This window comes from Schistocerca gregaria, chromosome 4 (assembly GCF_023897955.1).
Source record: "Schistocerca gregaria isolate iqSchGreg1 chromosome 4, iqSchGreg1.2, whole genome shotgun sequence".
NCBI classification, from domain to species: Eukaryota; Metazoa; Arthropoda; class Insecta; order Orthoptera; family Acrididae; genus Schistocerca; species Schistocerca gregaria.
The window spans coordinates 682,086,977-682,101,731 of NC_064923.1; positions in this window are offsets into that span (position 1 = coordinate 682,086,977).

Sequence of the window (14,755 nt, forward strand, 5' to 3'; positions counted from 1 at the left end):
GTCTTTGTTTAAGGTTGTCTGCAAATGTTGAATGGTTTACACTTTACTTCCATGCCCTGATTTGCTCTTAACATCTTGTGTTATGCAAATCTAGGTTTCACTGTCCCTGCAATTGAACAAGCAGATAACAAATTGTTGGTATATGCCTGGATTGCATTTTAGTTTAGGGATGTACACTCCTGGAACTGGACAAAAGAACACATTGACACCGGTGTGTCAGATCCACCATACTTGCTCCGGACACTGCGAGAGGGCTGTACAAGCAATGATCACACGCACGGCACAGCGGACACACCAGGAACCGCGGTGTTGGCCGTCGAATGGCGCTAGCTGCGCAGCATTTGTGCACCGCCTCCGTCAGTGGCAGCCAGTTTGCCGTGGCATACGGAGCTCCATCGCAGTATTTAACACTGGTAGCATGCCGCGACAGCGTGGACATGAACCGTATGTGCAGTTGACGGACTTTGAGCGAGGGCGTATAGTGGGCATGCGGGAGGCCGGGTGGACGGACCGCCGAATTGCTCAACACGTGGGGCGTGAGATCTCCACAGTACATCGATGTTGTCGCCAGTGGTCGGCGGAAGGTGCACTTGCCCGTCGACCTGGGACCGGACCGCAGCGACGCACGGATGCACGCCAAGACCATAGGATCCTACGCAGTGCCGTAGGGGACCGCACCGCCACTTCCCAGCAAATTAGGGACACTGTTGCTCCTGGGGTATCGGCGAGGACCATTCGCAACCGTCTCCATGAAGCTGGGCTACGGTCCCGCACACCGTTAGGCCGTCTTCCGCTCACGCCCCAACATCGTGCAGCCCGCCTTCAGTGGTGTCGCGACAGGCGTGAATGGAGGGACGAATGGAGACGTGTCGTCTTCAGCGATGAGAGTCGCTTCTGCCTTGGTGCCAATGATGGTCGTTTGCGTGTTTGGCGCCGTGCAGGTGAGCGCCACAATCAGGACTGCATACGACCGAGGCACACAGGGCCAACACCCGGCATCTTGGTGTGGGGAGCGATCTCCTACACTGGCTGTACACCTCTGGTGATCGTCGAGGGGACACTGAATAGTGCACGGTACATCCAAACCGTCATCGAACCCATCGTTCTACCATTCCTAGACCGGCAAGGGAACTTACTGTTCCAACAGGACAATGCACGTCCGCATGTATCCCGTGCCACCCAACGTGCTCTAGAAGGTGTAAGTCAACTACCCTGGCCAGCAAGATCTCCGGATCTGTCCCCCATTGAGCATGTTTGGGACTGGATGAAGCGTCGTCTCACGCGGTCTGCACGTCCAGCACGAACGCTGGTCCAACTGAGGCGCCAGGTGGAAATGGCATGGCAAGCCGTTCCACAGGACTACATTCAGCATCTCTACGATCGTCTCCATGGGAGAATAGCAGCCTGCATTGCTGCGAAAGGTGGATATACACTGTACTAGTTCCGACATTGTGGATGCTCTGTTGCCTGTGTCTATGTGCCTGTGGTTCTGTCAGTGTGATCATGTGATGTATCTGACCCCAGGAATGTGTCAATAAAGTTTCCCCTTCCTGTGACAATGAATTCACGGTGTTCTTATTTCAATTTCCAGGAGTGTATTTATGTATTGAGATATTTTTTGTAGGCAGTGTCTATGCTACGTTTTTTTATTTATTGCATATTTTGTATGTGAACTTCTTGTGGTAGGTCATTGTCTAACATTTTCTTGTGATTTTGATGGTTGTACGTGTTGATGTGATTTGGGTTGTTGGCTTAATCATTGGCTTTCTTTATTTTTGTGTTAAGTTTTTGTATTTGTGTTTCTTTGTGTCCATTTTTATGCCGAATGAATAATAGTGGACCACCCTTTATGGTAATCAGAAGTGTTTAGTGGAATCATATTCAGTCTGTTTAGCATATATCTGATTGCAGGTTGCTTATCATTCTGTGGGTAGTTGCATTAATTATTATGTCTATTGTTGTGGGTTATCTGTATGTGATTGTCTTTTCGTATGGTTATATATAGAAAGTTTAACGTCTTGTCTTGTTCTTCTGTTGCAAACCTTATGTGCTTCTCTATAGCACTTACGCCTTTGTGTAATTTTTATATTTTGTTTTGAAATTGATCTACCATGCGTATTATGTAATTCATCTACCCGTACCAGTGGATAATGAGGAGCTTTGTTATTATATCTTCAAAGATTAGTTTTTCTGTATGATGCATGAACATGTTTGATGGTGTTCCTGAAATAGGTGAAGCCGTAGGTAAACTTCCTTCTTGTATGTAGTACTCCTGACTGAGTTCAAAATAGTTTTGTTGTGTTATTAACTGAAACAATGTTATTGTTTCGTCTGTATGTTCATGAGGTAGCTGGTCATGTGTTTTGAGGTTTCCTTCAGTTCCTTCAGTTCCTTCAATACCCTTCAGTACCCTCAATTATTGTAAAGCAACTACGGACAAGATGACCACATAAATGAAGAATAATCCCAAAATTTCATGGAATACTCTGTAAGTAAGCAATTTTATTAATGTGACATAAATAGACAGGAATTCATAGTAGGCCGCGCAGACTAGTCAGAAGACTAATGAATCAGTGGGAGGAAGATAGATGGCGTTCCGAAATGCAGCCGCTGATACGCGGCAGAGAAATAGTACTGACCTGTTTTCACTCTAGACACCTACTGAATTTCCATATTTCAAGCACACTTTGATGACGCCACGGGACTGGAGTCGGTTAATTTGGACGTGAAAATCCAGTTAACTCTGAAAATAAGTACCGAACAGAGCAGTGAACGACAAAAGTCATGAGTATCTTGTATATCGGTTGTGTAAACGAATAATAAGCAAGCATTCACAGAGGAATATGTGTGTCCATTGACCAGTTTATATGTGTCACGTATACGAAACGCTAACCTCATCTGATCTCTCGTTCAAACATTCGTTCCTTGGGTATTCCGGTTTTCAGCCTACCGTCTGCGGTGAACAGATAGTTCTCCTCTGTTGTTGGGGTAGATTTCTGCATCTTGAGGAACCTCTGCTTGACTCTCGATTAATCTTTAGACATTGTGGAACAGTATTGTTCCGTTCACTATCAAGACCGGCCAGAAGGGGGTTGCTGCCACAGAGCTTTTGGTGGAGATGTATGAGGACAGGATTTTCGAGGTAATTTTAGTGGGTAGTGTAATGATACTGAGGAGATTTCAAGTTGGAAAAAATAGCTACACCACAATTTTTTTTATGAAGAACGTAGTTCGACAGACGCATAGACAGTCGTAATGCGAGAAGGACACGGCGTCTCAGCTTTCAACGAATGTAACTAACATGTGTCGGATCTGTTAACACGCTCAGCAGTGAACACTCCCTTGTTTCCAAACCGAAGAAAATTTCTGCAGATTAACCTCTAGTAACTAGTATGGGCCTCAGTCCCGCGTCATCAGATTATTTAGTCAATCCTCTCAGATTTTCGAGGTGTTTCAGACGTCTGCTGTCACAGTGACTACGGCTGGATACAAGTACCAGAAGCCCCGTGTCGTTCCGCAGCAAAAGACAACTTGATTACAGCACCGCAATGCAACAGATTCCTCCGTGTAACATCAGATATTCTGTATAATTAAAATCCCCCATTTTTTTGCTTGGAATTTCATTATACCTTTTCGAACACTGAAGTAACTATTCAATCTGTCCAATGGTGTGTAGATTAGAACTTCATCTTATTGCACATTTGAAGGGTCTGACAGCACTTGTGCCATTATGACCAGGACAGGTCTTGCTTCTGCACTGGATGTAAGCTGTGTGGTTGTGGATGTGACAGCTGCCACGTTATTTCAGTCACACATGTGCCTTTTGCGTTTCCTATTTTCACTGTTGTTCTGTTTGCTTAGCTGTTCCTCAGGGTGACTCCTATTTGTGACTGATGGCGCGACAGCTGCAGTAGCATGCTAAGTGTTTCTTCTTAAGAGGAAGTATCTTTAAATTTGTACCCTTATACATATAGGTCTACTGTGGCGCTATAGATGTCTAACAGTCCAATCCGAAGGATCATTGACTATAAGTTAATGTCTGACAAAACGACAATGAATCAGTTAAATATAGTAACATGATTCGCTGAAGCGTTCTCAACACGAATTCTCTGGCTGATCTGCTTTGGTACCACTGTAAATGCTTATCCTTAATCTATTACAAATTGGACCTAGGTTTTTATCCATTATCTGAAAAGATTTCCTTTTAGGTTTGATACAGAATGTAGAACCATTTACTGTACTTTTTTCGCAGGTTTTCATAGACTGAGTATGTTCAGTTTTGTTCAAAGAAACTTCCGCTTACAGGGTTTGTCTGAAGGCGAGATACAGGCTGTTAGTGACTTATTTAATATCATCATTACCTGTTCTTCCTAACCACTGATCTATTCGTGTAATTTGCAAATTTTGCTCTCCACCTGTCTATATCAAAAGTATTTATACTTTGATGACACACGAAGCAAACTTTAAATACGAACATTTTTGGTTAGGCTTTACCGTGACTGTTATTGACAGTCACTGTCATTGGTAACAGCAAACTTGTTGTTTCATTTAACTAACACGAAGCAAAACTGAAAGTGGGAAAGCAAAAACAAAAATGCTTAAATACATTTTCAAATGTTACGCTACAAAGGGATATCCAGGAGTACTACCCCAGTTTAATTATATTTCAGTACGCACAGAGAGGTTTAAGCAGTCATTTTTGTTGCAGTCCACACACAAATTCAATGGGCAACAGTGTGTTTTACTGTAGGAAGTTCTTCCTGGCAACCACTTCACAATTGCTTGCAGAATGTGGACGTAGATAGATGTAGCATAATTCTCACAGTACTCCAAAAATTTATGAGAAAGGCATTGGCTATTGCTGAGAAAGAGCTGAAATCGCTGCAACCGCACAAGGCCACAGGGCCAATGAAAACACTATCAGACAATACAAAGAAGCTGCAGGTAACACACCTCTTCTCTTAATCGTAATATACTGCTGATCCCTTGGAAAAATAAGTATGACCAGTGGCCGCAAAAAGGAATAGCTCATGTTCAGACATGGTGATCCACAAATCGACCCTCCAAAGTCAGTCAGAGATTCAGGGTACATAGAAAATTGCTCATGGGAGACCCAAAACGCGCTCTTCTCATGTGATATAGTACAAGTTTGTCTTTTCCATACTGAATCTATATAGTGAATAATAAATTTTGCAACAGGCCATGGTAGCAGATATGCTGCACCAGTATGAGATGCCTTTGACTTTGAGCATCGTGTTACGCATCTGGTATCAGGTTACACATTAGTGTAACCTCTTCCTCCATCATCTAGTCCACGTACCTGAGGCAATTGTGCGAGTTACTCTCTTCCATCTGGTCAATCACCACCCTGCCCATACATCCTTGACTCATCCCCTCCTCCCTGGACCAATAAGATTCAAATCCCCTCTCCCCCTCCACATCCCTTACAACCTGAGCAATTGATTGGACAATAGCAGTCTTGTTTTCTGAACCCTATGGAGACGTTTGAGGTTTTTTTGGGTTCAAGGTGTCATAAATAAATCAAAATAAATTAATTTCATTACTATTATTAATAATCCAGTTACACGAGTTTTGTCTACATGGTCTGCGATCCATGGGAAGAGGGCCAGAGTGTGAATGTTTGTTAAAAATAATAATAATAACAAATTAATTTTATTATTATTGCACATACGTGAGCTTCATCCCATTGCTCTCGACATCACGTCAACATCACGTCATATCAGTGCCACATAATGTCAATGTCATGATGCTCTCAGCTAGTCACAATGTGGCCCGTCCCCCAAAAGCACCTGAATATCCTTAATCATTAAGGAAATATGGGCTATTGTGCACCATTCGAGCTACGTGCTCTGTAGTGAGAGGAACAGCCACAAGCATAAAACATGTAAGTAATCTCATAATTAATTGCTATTTTAGTTAACTTGCTGAAATTTTTACCGGTTTTTTCGTCTGTGTGCGAATGTGTTGTTAACAAATTACACCAGTGCAAAAATTAGTAAATACGACCCTGTAAAGACCTCACATGTTAAAGAAACACCAATAAACAAATACGAGGGTCGGTCAAAAAGTAATGCCTCCCATTTGTTTTGTACTTTAAAAAATTAAGTTAAGTGAAAAATTTCAATTTGGCGCCATTCCTCAAACCTTCTTCTGCAATACACTGCAGTAGTAACTTTCTGTGTCAACAGGTGGCAGCACAGCAGAAGTTTGTAAGATGGCCGACATCGATGTTCGTTTGAGACAGCGTTGTGTGATTGAATTCTTGAATGCAGAAGGTGAAACGCCCATACGCATTCATGAAAGACTGAAGAAGGTGTATGGTGTTGTGACAGTGGATGTCAGCACTGTTCGACGATGGGTTCGTCGTTGTAAGGAAGCTGAAGGGCAAACACCGTTGACTGACGAAAAGGGGAGCGGCAGGCCAGTGAGTGCAGTGGCTCCACACAACATTCAGCAAGTTGATGACATCATTCGTGGTGACCGTCGGGTGATTGCAGATGAAGTGTGTCGCATTATTTCTCTTAGTAAAGGCAGTGTGATCACGATTATTAAACAATTGGGGTACTCAAAAGTTTGTGCACGGTGGGTTCCAAGAATGTTAACCGATCAGAATAAAGAGGCAAGAAAAACAATAGCCTCCCAACACTTGCAGTGCTTCCGTTTGGAGGGAGATGAGTTTCTGAAAAAAATTGTGACCGGGGACGAAACATGGGTGCATTTTTTTGAACCCGAATCAAAGAGGCAGTCAATGGAGTGGCGTCACACAAGCTCGCCGAGGAAGAAAAAATTCAAAACTGTGCGATCGGCAGGGAAAGTTATGGCAACAGTTTTCTGGGATACAGAGGGTGTGATTCTGGTTGATTTTTTGGAGCAGGGATGCACAATAAATTCTGTTCAATACGTCACAACCCTCAAAAAACTTAAAGCACGTCTTCAGCGAGTTCGCCCAACAAAATCAATGGCAGATGTTCTTCTTTTGCATGACAATGCAAGACCACACACCAGTCGTCACACCTCTGACGAGATTGTCAAAATTGGGTGGGAAGTTTTGCCTCATCCCCCATACAGCCCTGACCTGGCACCATCAGACTTCCATCTGTTCGGGCCACTAAAAGAAGCTCATCGTGGGATTCATTTTGAAGATGAGGAGGCCGTCAAAACATCCGTGCGTCAATGGCTTAGGAAGCAGAGCTGTGATTTTTACCGTGCTGGGATACATGCCCTTGTTCAAAGATGGACCAAAACTGTAGAGATGGGCGGAGATTACATTGAAAAATGACAAAATGATCCTCAATGTTGTGGTTTTCAACCTATGTAATTGCATTTAAATTTCCTGACAATTAAACGTAGAAAAAAAAAATAGGAGGCATTACTTTTTGACTGACCCTCGTAAATCCTTGCTAAGTCATCCCTAAGTTACTAGTGTGTGCGCAGTCGTAGAGTACATGTTAAAACGAATCCAATCTCCTATTAAAAGAAATAATGACAACAAGACATATGCCACAAAATCTCGGAAAATAACAACAAAATTTATGACGTAAGACGCTACTAAGAGACAATACATAGCATCCATGGTATGACTTTTACTGAAATTAAAGATCTTAAACTATACAGATTTATTATCAGAAAAACACAAGAATGCAATATGCTGAGCCAACATAATTACTCTTACTTAGAAAGGTGATGAACAGCGCTGCAGTGGGTGGAGTCCAACACTACCCTCCCCACGGGAAATGAGGATAATGCAATGTGACTATAATTAACTCAGTTGACAGAAACTGTGAATGGCGAACCACATGCCAATGCTCGAGCTACGTCTGCTGCTGTTTACGGGGGCGAACGCCGTACACGGTGAGCAGTTCACCTCCAATATTCTTATCAAACAAGAGGAGCACCACACTTACCCCGCACCATCATGAATCTGCAATGCAGAGAACTGTGCGCCTCTGTGGGGACTTGATCGAAGTAACACAACCTCCACTGCTCGATACAGGACCCGGAGATGCATCTCCAAGTCAGACACAAAACTACAATGCTTCACAAATCGACGCTCTGTCAGAAAATTCGTTCTGATTTGCCTCACAGCAACAAACCAGAAACTGACTAGATTTGCATTGCATCTAACCCCGAGTCTATGGTGGGTCTCACGGCTGCTAGACAAGATTTACAACTCCGGCAGGCTGATGACTCCTCTCTGGCGGTCTAACCGGAATCCACGCTCTCTCCTCACAACATTCAAAATGTAACTCCCACTTCTACAGTCATAAATGACTTCCAAAACCGTATGTTCCACTTGGAGGTGCTTCAAAAAGCACAGTGCACAAATGGAAAGCCGTGAACGGGTTTTTCCGCCAATAGGGCCTTTTTTAATGCTCGGTACTACCCGCCTTCGATAGACGAGCAAATCCTTTTGGACCAAACCTCTCTGTATTGTGAAACACGCACCCTCCGGTACATGCCTTGATGTCACAATCAGCTCTCTTACATCACGTCTCTCTTCGCACGGGAATACTGTCATAGATACCAGCAAGTCCCACAAAAAATGGAAGAAGTCTTGAGATGAGTGAGCAGCGGATGTCTAGCTGGGCTAACCAATTATGGTAACTAAAGAGAATTTTTTTTTTACACAGTCCAAAACGGCTTTCTAAAGAAGGCTCACGAGGAAAACAGTGTCAGGGCTAACTGTGAAAGCTGATTCATGGTCTCTTCTCTTTTTGGATCAACTAATAGCACGCTGTGCCAACGTGATCCAGTGAAGGAGCAATAAAATTTCTAGTACCCACCTTTTCAGTGAACTGCTTCATATCCCGGTAAGTGCTTGTACCTGAGTAACACAAGTCTACCCTTGTTGCTATGGCATGTCCAGCACGGTTATACCCACAGGAGGAAGCAGTGACCGAGACTTTTCCCCTGTCATCCAGCATACCTTAGCTCAGTCCTTCGTATTTTCTAAATTGCCTGCCATAAACTGGTTATTTTGCTATCTACGCCAGTGGTAGCCACTGCCCTCAACAGCAGCCTTAGCTGGCCATGAGGAAGACGTTTCCCAACATGAGCTCAATTCCTTCCCCTTGAAATATGACATGAACAACTACATAACAACCAATACCGATCCTAACTCATGCCAGTTCTTCATACTCTTCATTTAATTGGTCACCATGTCTCTTTAATGCAACATGAGTACCCTAATCTGCATACAGTCCATAATGGTGATTTTTTAGTTTTTGGTTGACAGTTGATCGCTGGTGTGCTGACACATTATCTGTGAATCCAGTAATGCTGGCAACTGATGGGTTATGCATGGGGATCGTATCAACCTGTATCGCATCAAAACAGCCTGAAGATGACGCAATGAAGCCTCAAAACTGGTAGCGACAAAATAAAATAAAATCATAAGGACGGTTGTAGGTGTTTTTATTTTTTATCACGATAACTGTGATTAGTCAGATGAAAGAGAGGTGAGCCCAAATGATTAACCATGTTTCAACACCATAGGAAAATTCTTGAAGCACTGCAATTTTACCGGTTTCCAAGATTCTCAACCAAAGATGTTCGTAAATACAGTATGTATGAGATTTATCACAATGCTACAAATACGTACATAGTGAGATTACCAGTACCGGCGCCACCAGGTGCCCTGAATTCCCGTAGTAGTGGATGGCAAATCTGCGTTATTTAAACAATGTATGTCGAATAGTGTAGAATGCAGCCCACATGGTTGCAAGCACGAAGGACACTGCTTCCTAATCAAACGTTCAAAGGGTGTCATCTAGCCCCTGCTAACAACAGAAACCCTGTTAACACACTGGCTCCTACCCGTTCATCTGCGGAAATCTGTGAATGGTTTTTTGCAGTAAGTATTCCTAACAGTTTAACTACCGAGCATTCTAGTTTCCACTTTCTGTCTGGGCCAACAAGAAACAAGCTATCCTTCATCCCAAAACCATCCCGCATATAGCACTAGAGCTTATATATGGGCGACATCATCTTTTGTCAGTCAGTGCTCCCAGGCAAAATAAAAAAAAAGACTCATAATTACCGTTAACCTGCCACAACACGATATTTAAACAAATAAACTGTTGATACATACCAGATCTGCGTTATTCCTGTATTATTATTATTATTATTATGTGATGTAATGTGTGTAGAAGACGAGAATTACCATAACTTAACAATGACGCTACGTTTTCTGTACGTACTACAAACCGTAAGCCCAGCCAGCATTCCAAAACACGCACGAGACACTTGAACGTTTAATAAATTACACTGTGTATTATTTAACAACAAACAACCACTTGCTACGTGCCCTGCATTATTAATATGAGATGCCATAGTATTAAAAAAAGACAAAATCATTCCAGTGGACAGACACATATCGCTGTTTACATTATTTTGACTGACCATCTTCCACTTTGTCAAAAAGATGCATGTAAATACTCGGCTGAACAAGTTACACTCTGTGCAATAAGTAAAACCAAGGCTGCTTATCAGAAGCAGGTACTAATGTCCGGCACCGCCAGCCCCAGTAATTATCACTGTCTCGCTTATGGCCCCACACTCTCAGTCTCAGCGACTCCTATCTAACAAGTCCAGCGCCTCTGTACCTTGTGTGTATGTTAACCATCTAGCCTGGGGCATAGCTGCCATGGCCTCAACACATACGCAGTGGTTGCCAGTAACTGCTGAAGAAACTTCCTGTGCAAAACTGATAAATGGGCATCGCCAGTCTGTGTCCTCCTCGTTAACGGTCCACAACTCCTATGGCTGACGTGAAGTACAAACCTGCCTCCTGCACGAACACTCACAGCACCTCTTAAAACAATGCCGCCTGAGAGTGTGCCCCACGCATGGAGACAGAGAGGTGTGAGAGCTATCGGTAGTAGCTACGGAACACAGTATGCAGGGGACTTTAACAAGGTTATAAAATTATTTTTATTGCACGGTTCACGTATACTGACGATCTCGTCTGTGAGCTGCTGGATTTACCCATATAGACTTATTAGCAAAAATTTGTCAATATCCTGCATTAAACAAAATGCATTATCTTATAACAAATACACTCCTACATGTACTCGTGATATCCCTCCACCACAATAAAATACTTAGGTTAAAACGTTGGGCGTTTAGATTCGCCACACAACCCCGTCTCCTGTTTCTGAAGCGCCAAATAAACTGGTTTAGACATACGTATTGAAATAGAGATATATGAGGTAGATACGGCGGTACGGTCGGCAGCGCCTACATAAGACAAGTGTCTGGTGCAGCTGTTAGATCGGTTACTGCGGCTGCAATGATAGGTTATCAAGTTTTAAGTGAGTCTGAAGGTGGTTTTTTGAAGGACGTCATCTTTCCGCCAGTGACTGTTATAAGTTTTTATTACACTAGTGCAATTTCGGCCTTAGGCCATTATCAAGTGCTGCTGACAAATACAGAATGATGTTATAGTCCGCGCACGAGCGATAGAACACAGCATCGCCGAGGTAGCGATGAAGTGGGAATTTTCCATTACGACCATTTCACGAGTGTACCACGAATATCAGGAGAAAGAAAACTGGCGTTCTACGGATCGGAGCGTGGAATGTCAGATCCCTTAATCGGGCAGGTAGGATAGAAAATTTAAAAAACGAAATGGATAGGTTAAAGTTAGATATAGTGGGAATTAGTGAAATTCGGTGGCAGGAGGAACAAGACTTCTGTTCAGGTGACTACAGGGTTATAAACACAAAATCAAATAGGGGTAATGCAGGAGTAGGTTTAATAATGAATAGGAAAATAGGAATGCGGGTAAGCTACTACAAACAGCATAGTGAACGCATTATTGTGGCAAAGATAGATACGAAGCCCACACCTACTACAGTAGTACAAGTTTATATGCCAACTAGCTCTGCAGATGACTAAGAAATTGAAGAAATGTATGATCAAATAAAAGAAATTATTCAGATAGTGAAGGGAGATGAAAATTTAATAGTCATGGGTGACTGGAATTCGGTAGTAGGAAAAGAGAGAGAAGGAAACGTAGTAGGTGAATATGGACTGGGGCAAAGAAATGAAAGAGGAAGCCGTCTGGTAGAATTTTACACAGAGCACAACTTAATCATAGGTAACACTTGGTTCAAGAATCGTAAAAGAAGGAAGAACCCCGGAGATACTAAAAGGTATCAGATAGATTATATAATGGTAAGACAGACATTTAGGAACCAGGTTTTAAATTGTAAGACATTTCCAGGTGCAGATGTGGACTCTGACCACAATCTATTGGTTATGACGTGTAGATTAACACTGAAGAAACTGCAAAAAGGTGGGAATTTGAGATGGGACCTGGATAAATTGAAAGAACCAGAGATTGTACAGTTTCAGGGAGAGCATAAGGGAGCAATTGACAGGAATGGGAGAAACAAATACAGTAGAAGAAGAATGGGTAGCTTTGAGGGATGAAATAGTGAAGGCAGCAGAGGATCAAGTAGCTAAAAGACGAGGGGTAGTAGAAATCCTTGGGTGACAGAAGAAATACTGAATTTAATTGATGAAAGAAAAAAATATAAAAATGCAGTAAATGAAGCAGGCAAAAAGGAATACAGACGTCTCAAAAACGAGGTCGACAGGAAGTGCAAAATGGCTAAGCAGGGATGGCTAGAGGACAAATGTAAGGATGTAGAAGCTTATCTCACTAGGGGTAAGATAGATACTGCCTACAGGAAAATTAAAGAGATCTTTGGAGATAAGAGAACCACTTGTATGAACATCAAGAGCTCAGATGGAAACCCAGTTCTAAGCAAAGAAGATAAAGCAGAAAGGTGGAAGGAGTATATAGAGGGTCTATACAAGGGCGATGTACTTGACGGCAATATTATGGAATTGGAAGAGGATGTAGATGAAGATGAAATAGGACATACGATACTGCGTGTAGAGTTTGACCGAGCACTGAAAGACCTGAGTCGAAACAAGGCCCCCGGAGTAGACAACATTCCATTGGAACTACTGACGGCCTCGGGAGAGCCAGTCCTTACAAAACTCTACCATCTGGTGAGAGAGATGTATGAGACAGGCGAAATACCCTCAGACTTCAAGAAGAATATAATAATTCTAACCCCAAAGAAAGCAGGTGTTGACAGATGTGAAAATTACCGAACTATCAGTTTAATAAGTCACAGCTGCAAAATACTAACACGAATTCTTTACAGACGAATGGAAAAACTAGTAGAAGCCCACCTCGGGGAAGATCAGTTTGGATTCCGTAGAAATGTTGGAACACGTGAGGCAATACTGACTCTACAACTTATCTTAGAAGAAAGATTAAGGAAAGGCAAACCTACGTATCTAGCATTTGTAGACATAGAGAAAGCTTTTGACAATGTTGACTGGAATACTCTCTTTCAAATTCTAAAGGTGGCAGGGGTGAAAAACAGGGAGCGAAAGGCTATTTACAATTTTTACAGAAACCAGGTGGCAGTTATAACAGTCGAGGGGCATGAGAGGGAAGCAGCGATTGGGAAGGGAGTGAGACAGGGTTGTAGTCTCTCCCCTAAGTTATTTAATCTGTATATTGAGCAAGCAGTAAAGAAAACAAAAGAAAAATTTGGAGTAGGTATTAAAATCCATGGAGAAGAAATAAAAACTTTGAGGTTCGCCGATGACATCGTAATTCTGTCAGAGACAGCAAAGGACTTGGAAGAGCAGTTGAACGGAATGGATAGTGTCTTGAAAGGAGGATATAAAATGAACATCAACAAAAGCAAAACGAGGATAATGGAATGTAGTCGAATTAAATCGGGTGATGCTGAAGGAATTAGATTAGGAAATGAGACACTTAAGGTGGCAAAGGAGTTTTGCTATTTGGGGAGCAAAATAACTGATGATGGTCGAAGTAGAGAGGATATAAAATGTAGACTGGCAATGGCAAGGAAAGCGTTTCTGAAGAAGAGATATTTGTTAACATCGAGTATAGATTTAAATGCCAGGAAGTCATTTCTGAAATATTTGTATGGAGTGTAGCCATGTATGGAAGTGAAACATGGACGATAAATAGTTTGGACAAGAAGAGAATAGAAGCTTTCGAAATGTGGTGCTACAGAAGAATGCTGAAGATTAATTGGGTAGATCACATAACTAATGAGGAAGTATTGAATCGGATTGGGGAGAAGAGAAGTTTGTGGCACAACTTGACCAGAAGAAGGGATCGGTTGGAAGGACATGTTCTGAGGCATCAAGGGATCACCAATTTTTTATTGGAGGGCAGCGTGGAGGGTAAAAATCGTAGAGGGAGACCAAGAGATGAATACAGTAAGCAGATTCAGAATGATGTAGGTTGCAGTAGGTACTGGGGGATGAAGAAGCTTGCACAGGATAGAGTAGCATAGAGAGCTGCATCAAACCAGTCTCAGGACTGAAGACCACAACAACAACCATGAATATCAGGAATCCAGTAAAACATCAAATCTCCGACATCGCTGCTGCTGGAAAAAGATCTTGTAAGAACGCGACCAATGACCACTGAAGAGAATCTTCAACTTGACGGAAGTCAAATCCTTCCGGAAATTAATTCATATTTCAATGCTGGACCATCAACAAGTGACAGCGTGCGAGTCATCCTACGAAACATAATCGATACGGGCTTTTGAAACCGAAGGCCCACATTTGTACCCTTGATGACTGTATGACACAAGCTTTACTCCTTTCCTGGGGCCGTCAACACCGACATTGGACTGTTATGACAGGAATCCTGTTGCCTGATAGG